Source organism: Bubalus kerabau, chromosome 18, assembly GCF_029407905.1.
Source record: "Bubalus kerabau isolate K-KA32 ecotype Philippines breed swamp buffalo chromosome 18, PCC_UOA_SB_1v2, whole genome shotgun sequence".
Classification (NCBI taxonomy): domain Eukaryota; kingdom Metazoa; phylum Chordata; class Mammalia; order Artiodactyla; family Bovidae; genus Bubalus; species Bubalus kerabau.
Window position 1 is genome coordinate 13,539,149 of NC_073641.1, and position 15,228 is coordinate 13,554,376.

General features: G+C 39.9%; 1 protein-coding gene across 13 annotated transcripts in view; it reads right to left on the reverse strand.

Moving 5' to 3' along the window:
- The window catches only part of PIK3R1 (phosphoinositide-3-kinase regulatory subunit 1), a 648,380-nt gene that overhangs the window by 279,892 nt on the left and 353,260 nt on the right, over positions 1-15,228 (reverse strand). The window lies entirely within an intron of this gene.

Consider the following 15,228-nt stretch of genomic DNA (forward strand, 5'->3'; position numbering starts at 1 on the left):
TAGTTGTGCTGTGAATCCAAGGCAGCCCAGAACCCGATGAGCTTTCCATTCTTTCAGCCTCTGAGAGATTACACTTGTCTCTGATAGTCCAGCCACTTCCTGGTACCCTGGTTTAAAATGGATAGCTCATCTAGACATAAGGCACCGCCACCTCCATCTCTGTTCAACTCTCCAAGTGTCTCTAGCTTTGATGATGTCAGAGTTTGACACTCCCCTTTGGACACCGGCCTTACCTACATGGCCCCAGAACCCTGTGACTTTCTTCTGAGACCCGGCATGACTCACAGTACGGGTTACCTCCTGCCGCAGAGGTGTGATATCATTCTAGGTGTCATCCTGGGTCACTCTCAGATGGGGCAACGACCACCAACAATGGGTTTGGGTGCCCCTATTCCACTTACATGTTGACACAGAATCTCATTTTGTGGTGGCAATTAAGACATCATATAGAAGGGCACAGAAGAGGGCTAGGAGAAAATCAAACACTAGCCAGCAAGAGCAATGTAGGGAGAGGGGATTACAGAAAAGATGACGGAGGAGGAAGGGGAGCTGGTCATGGCTCTTGCTATAACTCAGAGGAAATCTCAGGTGTGGCTAGTCTGGATGGGGAGAAGCTGCAAACATTTGCCTGCAATGGCAGCCCTTCTCTTTTTATGTGTGAAATTAAACGGGTGAGAAAAGTTATGGAGAATGTCCTTTAGCAACTCAACTGTGCTACAAACCAGGGGGAAATGCTTTCTACAAAATAACAATTTCCTTTTCTCCCATCAGATAACAGGAATGATGGTAACATTTACATTTATTTCTTCTCATTTTTTGTTGCTATAAATATTACAAAGTAATAAGTAAACAGTAACTTGCATAGCATTCATAAAGAGAAAAGAAGAACATACTAGGAGTTTTACTGGGCAAGCACTAAGTGATTTTCCTTCTGATTTTGATTTGGAGAAGGGGTATGAGATCTTGGAAGAACATAGACATAGGTGTCATATGACTGTTAAAAGATGAATCAGATTAAAAATTTTAAATCTGTTTGAGGAGAGGTTGATTCTAGTTGGGCTGTGCCACACTGGAAGTGGTTAGGAGCTCTACCCACAGGAGCTTGGGAGAGGACTTTCACAGAGAAAAGGCAGAAACAAAGCAAGGAAAATATTGATTGGCTATAGTCAAAAGCCTAGTTGACTGTTTGCGATTGATTGTCCTTAGGTTGGATTTCCTAACCTGGAGGTATTATAGGCTTAGAAGTTGGCTTGCTTAATTTGGGCACCAAGGCATTAGAGCCCCCAGTCCAATGGCCTCCTTGGTTAATTAATTTAGCTTGACCCAGGTTCACACTCTGTCATTAACTAGCAGTCTATCACTGCTAGTGATATTAAATATTCTTATTTAAAAAAATGTTCATATTGAACAAAACAGATACTAACATAGCAAAACTCCAGGTACTTATCACTCCAAGTTAACAATTTTCTAAATAATTTATTTCTTTATTTGGCTGTGTCAGGTCCTATTTATGGCATGCGGATCTTCATTGCATCATGTGGGATCTTTCTTTGTGACGCAGGCTCTCTAGTTGTGGCTTGCGGGCTTCCTTGCTCTGAGGCATGTGGATCTTAGTTCCCCGAACAGGGATTAAATTCACATCCCCTACATTGCAAGGTGAATTCTTAACCACTGGACCATCGGGGAAGTCCACAAATTAACAATCAACATTTTGTAGTAGTTATTTCAGATTTTTTAAAATTAAAAATGATCAGTTTCCCCTCTTCCTTCTTAGAGTTAACTCCTACTTTGAGGTTGGTGAATATTAGTTCTATCCACATTATAATGCGCTAATTCCTCCTTTAGCAAAATAATGTTATTTCTTGTGTTTAAAAATTTTACATAAATAATGTCAAAATGTTTATATCAGCTTCTTGCTCTTAAATGGATGATTCTGAGACTCATGCATACTGATACTATAGAATGGAATTCTAATCCATTAATTTCAACTGTCATATAGAACCTCAGAGTACGGCTATCCTATAATTTGCTTAGTTATTCACGTGTTTGACGGCCATGAAGGCTGTTTCCATTTTTAAATTATGAAAATTATGCTCCAATGAACATTTCACGCATGTCTCCTTGTGCACCGGTGCAAGAATTTCCCTAAAGCATATACTCAGGGGTGGAATTTCTAGGGTAGAGTGAAGGTAGAGCTTCAACTTTGCTATGCAATGCCCAACTGTTCTTCAAAGCTGGTGTACCAAATAATCCTTCCAGTGAGAGTTGCCAGCTTCCCTTCTCCCCAGATTCTGGTTAAACTTGGTACTGCCAGACTTGGACATTACTCCCAATCCAATAGGTAGGACACATTATCCCACTGCTGTTGTAATGTGTATTTTCATATTCATATATTTTTTTGTCCAGATAGATTTCTTTTCCTGGGAATTATATGCTTCTATCTGCATCAATCAGATTCCTAGCAGGAAACAGAAGGCACACTTATATTAGAATAATTTAAAGGGACTGTTTACACAGTTGAGGGCACAGGGTTTTTTTTTTTATGGTTAAGGAACTTCTTTGCTAGCTGTTCAGTTCAGTTCAGTTTAGTTGATCAGTTGTGTCCAACTCTTTGTGACCCCATGGACTGTAGCACCCCAGGCCTCCCTGACCATCACTGACTCCTGGAGTTTACTCAAACTCATGTCCATTGAGTCATGAGTTGGATGGTGATGCCATCCAGCCATCTCATCCTCTGTCATCCCCTTCTCCTCCTGTCTTCAATCTTTCCCAGCATCAGAGTCTTTTCCAATGAGTCAGTTCTTCACATCAGGTGGCCAAAGAGTTGGAGTTTCAGCTGCAGCATCAGTCCTTCCAATGTAGTTCACTATAAAGGTTTTCATTTTTTATTTGTTGAGAGAGAACGACAGTCTGTTAAAAAGGAAGAACTGTGATTTCAATGCACGATACTGGATGCTTGGGGCTGGTGCACTGGGACGACCCAGAGGGATGGTATGGGGAGGGAGGAGGGAGGAGGGTTCAGGATGGGGAACACATGTATACCTGTGGTGGATTCATTTTGATATTTGGCAAAACTAATACAATTATGTAAAGTTTAAAAATAAAATAAAATTAAAAAAAAAAAGGAAGAACTGTGATTTTTAAAGGTCTCTCTTTTTTCTTTTCCATTTTATTCCTGGCAGTGGGATTGGGAAATAGTTCTGGGGCAGCAGGAATTTTCACTTTGAATTTTCTCCCCAAAAAGGGTACCAGTGGTTTATCGTCCAAGAAAGATCCCCTAATTCTGCTACCTTCATTGCAAAATATGCTGTTCACATTTTGATGGGGGCGATTTTGCTGCTGTATCTCATGTTGAGTACTTCTATTCATTCATTTTAAATTATGTATCTCTTCCTTCTACTTTTCCTCCTTCCTTCTTTTCCTCTGAAGTCAGTCAAAGCTGGGTTCAAATTCCAACTCTGTCACATAACCTCTCCAAGCTACAATCAAGCTACAAGAGCTTCCTTATCTATAGGGGAGTAATAATACATACACATATGCATAGACATTTATACAGACATATGGTTCACAAACATATGCAAACTGGGCACATACCATATGCTTAACAAATGGTAGCTTTCTGTTGCTGCTATGAGTAAACACCTACTATAGGAACCTACAATAGGCACTAGGGATAGAAGAGAAATGAGGTTTAAGGCCTGCTTTACAGAGGTATTTGGATATATTTGTAGGCCAAGAAGTACAATGATGTATTTTAGTCACCATGACAAAAGTCTGCAAAAGATGAAAATGGGGCTGAAGGAAGGAAACTGGGAGGAAGTTCAAAAAAATCTTTAAGAGGAAATGATAGTGAATCAAATGCTAATGAGTAAGTATCTCCCAGGCAGACTGGTAGAGGTTTTCCAAGCAGAGTCTGCTCTATGAGCAACAGTATGATGAAGTAACTCATCCTATTTAGAAGCAAGCAGATTGGTGCATAAGGTGCAAGCCAGGAGAATAGCTGAGAAGGTATAAGGTAAGAAGGAGGGAGAGGATAGAGGCTTTTCAATGCTATTCTATGGAAAATGCATTTTGAATAAAATCCTGTACACATAAAAAGTTATTCAAGGGTTCACAGCAGAAGAGTAGTGTAATCTGATTTGCATTTTTGGAGGAAAAAATTATTCCAGCATCATTTGGCAAACTAAAAAGGTTTGCATAGTGTTTAAGAGTCTGTGCTCTGTTGGCTGACAAAATAGGTTGGAACTTTTGGTCTCCCCACTTACTAGTTTCGTCAACTTGGGCAGTTTATTTAACCACCCAAAGCCTTATGTAAAGCCTTACCCTGTCTGTAAAGCGGAAATAATTATATGCTTATCTCATAGAGTTGTTGGAGGATTAAATGACATAATTCACACAAACCACTTATGTAGTGCTTGGCATCTAATAAGCAAAGTTAGGAGGTAGAAACCCAAGGACCTTCCTGAGTTTATAAGTCTTTGGAACCATCTTACTCTATCCCAGAAGAGAGCTTACTCTTTTGAATTGCCTCAGTCCTCTCAACTAGCTATGGGGCTAAATTAATTCTAGTAAAGGAAGGGAAATAAATATACAAAGTAAAACAGAAATAAAAGACAACACCAACCGCTAAAGAGTTTGTGATCTTTTCGTGTGATGAAACAGAATGTGCATAAAAAGATTTCAGAATATGGAAATGCAAAGATGCCAAGCAGACATAATGCTAGTGGAAGGACATCAAGACAGAATACAGTGAATCTGGCCTCTCTCTGGGAACCATTGCTGAATGAGTCAGTCGTGGACACTGCATAATTCATTTTTATGACTTGCATTCAAAAAAATTTTCAGTGCAGGCCTAAATAGTCCATCTTGAATATTTAAATCCAAAACTAGTGTATGACATTGCTACTATATCTGTCTGGGCCTTGTTGAAAAATGGAGATCCTGGAGAAAAGATGGAAGTAGAAGAATGGAAATGGTGACACAGGAAATATTCGTTTTCCTGGCACTTTTCCTCTACTTTGGTATTCACTCAACTCCAATGGATGTTAACATGGCTTACAGTTCCTTGGACAATGTACAGACATTTCTGGGCTTCCCTGTTGGCTCAGCTAGTAAAGAATCTGCCTGTAATGCAGGAGACCTTGGTTCGATCCCTGGGTTGGGAAGATCTGCTGGAGAAGGAAACAGCTACCCACTCCAGTATTCTGGCTTGAAAATTTTATTTTTCAAGATGAAGTTAAAAAAAATCAAGGAAAAGAATGTCAGAGCATGTATATATGAGTGTGGTTGCATAGACGGACAAACCCCAAACAGGGCACCTCTCATGATGCACAACCTGTATTGCCAGGACCAGGGTTGCTGGAACAGTGTCTGCCTTCAACCATATTACAGAGTGAGTGTAAAATTTCAAGGAATGTATAGTCCATGGGGTCACAAAAAATCGGACACGACTGAGCAACTTTCACTTTCACTACAAAGCTCAGTTAGCTTGGACAGTACTCTGAAGAATACAATTTTAAGATAATAGACAAATTATTTCTGATAGTTCTAGGAGAGAAGATGGATTTCCTGAAAAAACTGATGTAAATCTGTATATCTGTGCATCACATATCCTGTAGAACAGGAACTTCAGAAGTGCTCCCTGCTGCTGCTGCTAAGTCGCTTCAGTCATGTCCGACTCTGTGCAACCCCATAGACGGCAGCCCACCAGGCTCCCCGTCCCTGGGATTCTCCAGGCAAGAACACTGGAGTGGGTTGCCATTTCCTTCTCCAATGCAGGAAAGTGAAAAGTGAAAGTGAAGTCACTCAGTCGTGTCTGACTCTTAGCGACCCCATGGACTGCAGCCTACCAGGCTCCTCCGTCCATGGGATTCTCCAGGCAAGAGTGCTGGAGTGGGGTGCCATTGCCTTCTCCGAGAGGTGCTCCCAGGCTCCAGCTAATACCTGTTTGTGTCTGCTTGGCAACTGGAATCTCTTGACCATAGTTCTCAGACAGGATGATTTGCTAACGGGTTTGGATTGCCATTAGAAAGTGCTTTTTTGAGGCTTTTTGGGAGATTATTTTTCTTTTATTTTTCAAGATGAAGTTAAAAAAAAATCAAGGAAAAGGATGTCAGAGCATGTGTATATGAGTATGGTTGCATAGAGGGACAAACCCCAAACAGGGCGCCTCTCATGATGCACAACCTGTGTACACAATTTGCAGTCAGTCAGGATCTAAGACCTTGAGCAAGCCCCTTTGCCCCTGTAGCTTCAGATCCTTATGCCAAGAAAGGGAGTTGGGTTAGTAGATCTCTGAATCCCCTTCCAATTTTAAATGCTATAAATTTATATTACTTGCTACTATTTAAGATGCTTAAAAATCAAACAAAATTCAACATTTACTTTCTAGGAAAGGTAGTATTTATCAGTTTCATAAAAAGCAAAGAATGAGAAAACAAGAATAACAACTCTATTGAAATTTCAGATTTTTACATGTTCAGGGTGAATGGGGTAATGTACCACAAATATGTCCTTGTAGGAAAAGTATACAAACAGTGATTCTTACAGGATGGGAAATGGAGTGGTGGGGTTGGGATAAGAGCAAATCTTGCCCGTAGGCTAAATCTAGTTCATTGCCTGTTTCAAGCAGAGAAGTCACGGACCAAGGTCTGTGTTTCAGAGAATTTCTTCTAGTGCAGTGAAGAGGGTCAATTTAATAGGAAAGGCAGACCAGTTTGAAAAGCATTCTGGGAGACAGGAGAAGAAATGGTAAGGGTTTGGACCTGGGCTGTAGTCAACCTGGCTTACAACTGAGATTTCACTGGAACATGGCCAAGATCATTCATTTAAATTTTGTCTATAGTGGCAGAGTTGCGTAGTTGCCTTAGAGACTGTACTGCCCACAAAACTTAAAATGTTTATTCTCTGGCCCTTTACAGAAATCTTTGCAACCCTTACTATAGGAGATCAAACTAGTTTGTCTTAATTACTACTCATGGAGTCCTGTCCTTTATGTAAGATAACTCCACTTGAGGAAGGGTTTGGAAGCTCCCTCCAACTTGAGGACTCAGCAAGGACTCCATCTTGACACTACTTTTCATGGGTGTGGCCACTGGATCTTTAAATCTGACTCACACTGGCATTTCAGGGGGCCCTTGAGCTAAAAATGACTCTACTCAACAAGCACCTCTTTTCTGAAATGATATCAGTGATGGGCATTTTAGGTTAGAGAGCCTTTGGAACAGGGGACTTATGTCTTTTAAAATAACTGCTGAACTACATGCTGCTGTGATGTGAGGGGCAGACTCGGTGAAGGCCATGGCCGGGAGGATGGCTGGTGTAGAGCAGGGTGGTGATGTCCTGATCCAGGTCCTTATCATTTCTTGACCTGACTCCCAGGATCTCTTTAATTTTACTTAATTTTATTTTCTTTAACTTTTAATTTCCCTTAATTTTATTTCCTCTGTACCCCTTCATGTACCCTGTGACTGATTCTAAATTCCATAAGGGCAAGATCTGAGTACAATTTATATTTTTATCCACTGCCTACCCCACTCCTTTTGTCTTTTTTAATAATGAAGATGCTGAAGATGTTGTCCATTCCATTGATTTCTGTATTGCCAGGACCAGTGGTGCTGGAACAGTATGTGCCTTCAACCATATTATAGAGTGAATGGATGAATGAGTAACTGTGTTTTTATAATTAAAAATAATGTTTTTTGAAACTAAAACAGGATTGAAACAAAATTTGTATTCAGCTTAAAGGATACTACCCCAAAGATAAGGGAAAAAAGATTCTGATAAACTTGGGTTCTTGTCCTAGGTCTCCTGTATGTGATACTGAGGAAGGTATCTTCCTTGGACGATATCAAGGAAGATTCCAAGGAAGGAAACTTTTGGTCTCATTTTCTTCATATGTTAAAAAAAAAGGAAGTTAGTCTTTAGGACCTGTACATTTCTTTCCTGCTTTAATGTTCTAATTTTATTGCGAATCTCCAAGTCTTCTTTTGATGCTTGGTGCCAGTTAGCTATAGTATCAGGATACCTTAAATAGCACAATGAATCAAATAGGAATTTGTCCTCTGGAAAGTTTTAATAGAAAATGTGAGCTCTGAGAAAGGGTTTAGAGAAGGGAAAGTGCTTTCTAATTAATTAGAATTTTATGGTGATCACAGGGAAAATTTTAGAAAAGTGTACTAGCTTAGGGGAGATGGGTGAGAAAAACAGCAAAAATAAGAGAATGAGTATGAAAACAAAGGGAAACTATATCAGTTCTTCCCATGAACCGTCTTTTCCCATATATGCAGGTGACCCTACATTTCTGTGTGTAAATTTTGGAGTTCAAATCTTGGTGGGTATGGTTGTATTTAAACATCTATGCTTGCAACCTAGATGTCTATCAGCAGATGAATGGATAAGAAAGCTGTGGTACATATACACAATGCAATATTACTCAGCCATTAAAAAGAATACATTTGAATCAGTTCTAATGTGGTGGATGAAACTGGAGCCTATTATACAGAGTGAAGTAAGTCAGAAAGGAAAACACCAATACAGTATGCTGCTACTGCTGCTAAGTTGCTTCAGTCGTGTCCGACTCTGTGCGACCCCATAGACAGCAGCCCACCAGGCTCCCCCGTCCCTGGGATTCTCCAGGCAAGAACACTGGAGTGGGTTGCCATTTCCTTCTCCAATGCATGAAAGTGAAAAGTGAAAGTGAAGTTGCTCAGTCGTGTCCCACCCTCAGCGACCCCATGGACTGCAGCCTACCAGGCTCCTCCGTCCATGGGATTTTCCAGGCAAGAGTAATGGAGTGGGGTGCCATTGCCTTCTCTAATACCGTATGCTGCTGCTGCTGCTGCTAAGTCGTGTCAGTTGTGTCCGACTCTGTGCAACCCCATAGATGGCAGCCCACCAGGCCCCGCCGTCCCTGGGATTCTCCAGGCAAGAACACTGGAGTGGGTTGCCGTTTCCTCCTCCAATGCATGAAAGTGAAAAGCGAAAGTGAAGTCGCTCAGTTATGTCCGACTCTTAGCGACCCCATGGACTGCAGCCTACTAACGCATATATTTGGAATTTAGAAAGATGGTAACGATAACCCTGTATGTGAGACAGCAAAAGAGACACAGATGTATAGAACAGTCTTTTGGACTCTGTGGACTGATATGGGAAAATGGCATTGAAACATGTAAATTATCATATGTGAAATGAATCACCAGTCCAAGTTTGATGCAGCTTGGGGCTGGTGCACTGGGATGACCCAGAGGGATGGGATGGGGAGGGAGGTGGGAGGGGGTTCAGGATGGGGAACACATGTACAACCCATGGCAGATTCAAGTCAGTGTATGGCAAAACCAATACAATATTGTAAAGTAAAATAAATAAATAAATAATAATAATAAAAGAAGCCAATCTGAAAAAAAAATAAACAAACAAACAAAAATAAACATCTATGCTTTGTGATTTTGGAAAAGATTCTCTCTCTTGCTCTCTGTCCCTCTGTCTTTTTCTCTCTCCTCTCACCTTTCTCTACCTCATTTATTTTTTCCACACTGAAGCCATACAACCCAGAATATTCTCCTCTCAGCTCCCAGATCTCTGGTCCATTTAATGCACATGCTATTTAGTAAGGGTTCAAAGATTAATAAGGCAAATACATTAAAATGCCCTTAGCTTGGTAGAAAGGCCTTTTTAGCTGGCTGGGAAGTTATGATTCTGTGCAACTCCAAGACTCCCAGGAGGAGAGCAAGGGGTCTATTTAATTGGCCTCTCCCTGTCTGTGTCTGCGCTCAAGGGCACAAGGGCACTTCCCCTGGGAGGTGGTGGGGAGGAACCATTTTGCTTCCATGGCGTGTGAAATTTCCTGTGAATTTTATTTTAGTAAAGATCAAGGCTCTGAAGAAGAGACTTGACTTGCCGACAGCTCCATAAATTCATATTCCATGCTGTCTATGCACTTGGTATTCAGTGGGAAGACTCCTCACTGTTCTAATTGTCAGCTGCAGTGCCTGCTAGGAAAAAGTAACATCTCTTCAGAGGATCCATTTCTTACAATGAAAAGAAACCAATCAATCACCAGGAACTAAAAAAAAAAAGAGAGATTAACTAACAGACTTCATTTTTTAGATCAGTTTTACCTTTACAGAAAAAGTGTAGAAAAAACAGAGTGTGGCATATCCCCCCACCCACGCCCCCCAGTTTTCCCTATTAACATCTTACATTAGTGTGTTATATTTGCTACAATTGGTGAATGGTATTAATGTATGCTGTGAAATAAAGTTCATAATTTACATTAGGGTTCACACTTTGTGGTGTACTGTTCTATGGATTTTGACAAATGGGTGATGACATGTGCCTATCATTACAGAATCATACAGATCTGTTCCACTGCTGTAAAGAATCCCTTGTCTTCTATCTCTTCATCCCCTCTTCTCTTCTTCCCTTCCCCTGAACTCTGACAACCACTTTTTTACTCTAAGATTCGCCTCATCCAGAATGCTCTATAGTTGGAATCGTATAGCATGTAGCCTTTTCGAATGGACTTCTTTCACTTCACTGTATGCATTTAAGGATCTTCCAGTTCTTTTGTGGTTTGGTAACTCATTTCTTTTAATACTCAAATAATATTCCATTATATAAATATACCACAGTTTGTTTATCTACTGAAGCACATCTTGACTGCTTTCAAGTTTTAGCAATTACAAATAAAGCTGCTATAAACATTAGTGTGCTGGTTTTTATGTGGACATAAGTTTTCAACTCATTTGCATAAATATCAAGGAATATATTGTGGATCATATGGTAGGAATATATTTAGTCATGTAAGAACCTGTCAATCTGTCTTGCCAAGTGGCCCTGGCATTTTGCATTTCCACCAGCAATGAATGAGTTCCTGTATTCCACATCTTCAACAGCATTTGGTGCTGTGGATCTGGGCCATTCTCACAGGAGCAGAGAGGTATCTCATTGTAGTTTTAATTTGCAATTCCCAAAACTCAGCAGTGGCAACAGGACTAGAAAAGGTCAGTTTTCATTTCAATCCCAAAGAAGGGTGATGCCAAAGAATGTTCAAACTACTGAAGAATTGCACTCATAGCAAGGTCATGCTTAAAGTCCTCCAAGCTAGATTTCAACAGTACGTGAACTGAGAATTTTCAGCTGGATTTAGAAAAGGCAAAGGAACCAGAGATCAAATTGCCAACATCCACTGGATCTTAGAAAAAGCAAGAGAGTTCCAGAAAAACATCTATTTCTGCTTCATTGACTACACTAAAGCCTTTGACTGTGTGGATCACAACAAACTGTGGAAAATTCTTAAAGAGATGGGAATACCAGACCACCTGACCTGTCTCTTGAGAAACCTGTATGCAGGTCAAGAAGCAACAGTTAGAACTGGACATGGAACAACAGACTAGTTCCAAATTGGGAAAGGAGTGCATCAAGGCTGTATATTGTCACCCTGTTTATTTAACTTATATGCCGAGTACATGATGCAAAATGCTGGACTGGAGGAAGCACAAGCTGGAATCAAGATTTCTGGGAGAAATATCAATAGCCTCAGATATGCAGATGATACCACCCTAATGGCAGAAAGTGAAAAGAAATTAAATACCCTCTTGATGAAGGTGAAAGAGGAGAGTGAAAAAGCTGGCTTAAAACTCATCATTCAAAAAACTAAGATCACTGCATCCAGTCCTATCACTTTCATGGCAAATAGATGGAGAAAAAATGGAAACAGTGACCGGCTAGTCTCTTGGGCTCCAAAATCACTGCAGACAGTGACTGCAGCCATGACATTAGACACTTGCTCTTTGGAATAAAAGCTATGATAAACCTAAACAGGGTATCAAAAAGCAGAAACATTACTTTGCCGACAAAGGTCTGTCTAGTCACAGCTATGGTTTTTCCAGTAATCTTGTATGGCTGTGAGAGTTGGACCATAAAGAAGGCTGAGTGCTGAAGAATTGATGCTTTTGAACTGTGGTGCTGGAGAAGACTCTTGAGAGTCCTGTGGACAACAAGCAGACCAAATTAGTCACTCCTAAAGGAAATCAACCCTGAATGTTCATTGGAGGACTGATACTGAATCTGAAGTTCCAATACTTCGGCCACTTGATGCAAGAACGGACTCATTGGAAAAGATCCTGGTGCTGGGAAAGATTGAGGGTAGGAGAAAGGGGTTACAGAGAATGAAATGGCTGGATGGCATCAATGACTCAATGGACATGAGTCTGAACAAACTCCAGGAGATAGTAAAGGACAGGGATGCCTGGTGTGCTGCAGTCCATGGGGTTGCAAAGAGTTGGACATGACTGACAGACTGAACAACCACCACCACATAGACATACCATCACTCCCTTCACCTTTTGTCTTCATTGCTTTGCAGAGGATGAGATGGTTAGATAGCATTACTGACTCAATAGACATGAATTTGAGCAAACTCTGGGAGATAGTGGAGGACAGAGAGCCTGGCGTGCAACAGTACATTGGGTCACAAAGCTAGCGACTGAACTTTAAGAACATACAATATTGAGCATATTTTCACATGCTTTCTTGCTATTTGTATATCTTTTGGTGAGGTGCCTATTCATATCTTTTGCCCATTTTTTAACTGGGTTGTTTATTTTCCTCTTGTTTACTTTAAGAGCCCTTTATATATCTTGGATCAGCAGGTTTTAATGAACTCCTTCTGTTGTGATGAGACTCATGGGAGCCACAGAGGTTACTAAGCATATCTTTCCTTCATTTGGCTCATGATTTATTTGAGAATCAGCAGCAAAATTAATGCACATCAGAGAAGAGCATAAGACAATAGGTAATTGCCACCACAAATGCATTAATTTTAGTCTGTAAGATACAATGGAATCTACTTAAATTTGTTTTATAGCCTTCTAAGTAGAGTGGTCTAGTGGACTAGATAAAGGTCCATCTAGTCAAAGCTATGGTTTTCCAGTAGTCAAGTATGGACATGAGAGTTGGACTATAAAGAAAGCTGAGCAATGAAGAATTGATGCTTTTGAACTGTGGTGTTGGAGAACACTCTTGAGAGTTCCTTGGACTGCAAGGAGATCAAACTAGTCAATCCTGAAGGAAATCAATCCTGAATACTCATTGGAAGGACTGATGCTGAAGCCAAAGCTCCAATACTTTGGCCATCTGACGCGAAGAACTGATTCATTGGAAAAGACCCTGATGCTGGGAAAGATAGAAGGCAGGAGGAGAAGTGGACGACAGAGGATGAGATGGTTGGGTGGCATCACTGATTCGATGGACATGAGTTTGAGCAAGTGCTGGGAGTTGGTGATGGACTGGGAAGCCTGGTGTGCTGCAGTCCATGGGGTCACAAAGAGCTGGACATGAGTGAGTGACTGAACTGAACTGAAGTAGAGTGGAGTGTCACAGGTTTCTCATTTTTACGTATTTCATGGTTTTCTAGATCCCTTTCTTCCACTCCACACATACAAATTGGCAATTAGGAGGCTAGTGTTTGATGTGATTTGTGGAGGAACACCCAGTTTTAGGTTTAGGTTATTTTCTAAATCTGTCTTGTAATAAAAGTTTATTTTATTTAGCTTGTTAGTTTATTTTATTTAATTTTTCTTCCAGAGCCCAGAGAGTTTTATATTTAAAATTCACATTATAGAGATGTCAGAAGGAAGAGAATGAGAGAAAAGACTTCAGAAAATATTTGAAGAGATAATAACTGAAAACATTCCTAATATGGAAAAGGAAACAGTCAGCCAACTCCAGGAAGCACAGAGACTTAGGCAGGATAAACTTAAGGAGGCACATGCCTAGACACATAGATATCAAACTGACACATAGATATCAAACTGACAAAAATTAAAGACAAATAGAAAATATTATAATAAAAGCAACAAGGAAAAAGCAACAAATAATATATAAGAGAACTCCTATAAAGTTATCAGCCAACTGTTTAACAGAAACTCTGAAGGTCAGAAGGGAGTGGCACAATATATTTAAAATGATGAAAGGGAATGATCTACAACCAAGAATACCCAGGAAGGTTCTCATTCAGATTTGACAGAGAAATTAACAGCTTTACAGAAAAGCAAAAATTAAGAGAATTTGGTACCACCAGATCAACTTTGCAACAAATGCTAAAGGAACTTCTCTAGGTGGAAAAAAGGCCACAACTAGAAACAAGAAAATTATGAATGAATACCACCAAAAAAAAAAAAAAAGGAAGAAGGAGAAGGAAATTATAGTCACTTGCTCCAGAAAGTGGGCATAAAAGAACAAACCTGAACATAATAAAAGCCTTATATGACAAACCATCCGCTAATATCATACTCAACAGTGAGAAGCTGAAAGCATTTCCTCTAAGATCAGAAACAAGACAAGAATGTCCATTCTTGACACTTTTATTCATCATAGTTTTGGAAGTCGTAGCCATGACACTCAGAGAAGAAAAAGAAATAAAGAAAAGCCAAATTGGAAAAGAAGAAGTAAAACTGGCACTGTTTGCAGATGACTTGTTACTACACACAAAAAATCCTAAAGATGTTACCAGAAAACTACTAGAGCTCATCAATGAGTTCAGTGAAGTTTCAGGATCCAAAATAAACGCATAGAAATCTGTTGTATACAGATACAGTAACAATGAAAGATCAGGAAAAGAAACTAAAGAAACAATACCATTTACCATCACATTATAAAGAATAAAAGACCTAGGAATAAACCTACCTGAGGGGGCAAAAGCTCTATACTCTGAAAACTATAAGATGCTGATAAAGAAATCAAAGATGACACAAGCAAATGGAAAAATGCACTGTTTTTTATTTAGACTGGAAGAATCAATGTTGTCAGAATGACTATACTACCCAAGGCAATCTTCAGATTCAATGCAATCCCTATCAAATTACCAATGGCATTTTTCACAGAACTAGAACAAAAAAATCTTAAAATTTTTTGGAAACATAAAAGACCCTGAATAGCCAAAGCAATCTTTAGAAAGAAAAGAAATGGAGCTGGAGCAATCTGCCTCCCTGACTTCAGACTGCAGACTATACTACAAAGCTATAGTAATCAGAACAGTATGGTACTGGCACAGATAAAAGCAGAAATACATGTCAAAACAGGACAGAAAGTCCAGAAATAGACCCATGCACCTATGTTCAATTAAACTAAGACGAAGAAGGCAAGACTAGATAAATGAAAAAAAGACAATCTCTTCAATCAGTGGTGCTGGGAAAACTGGATAGCTATATGTAAAAAATGAAATAG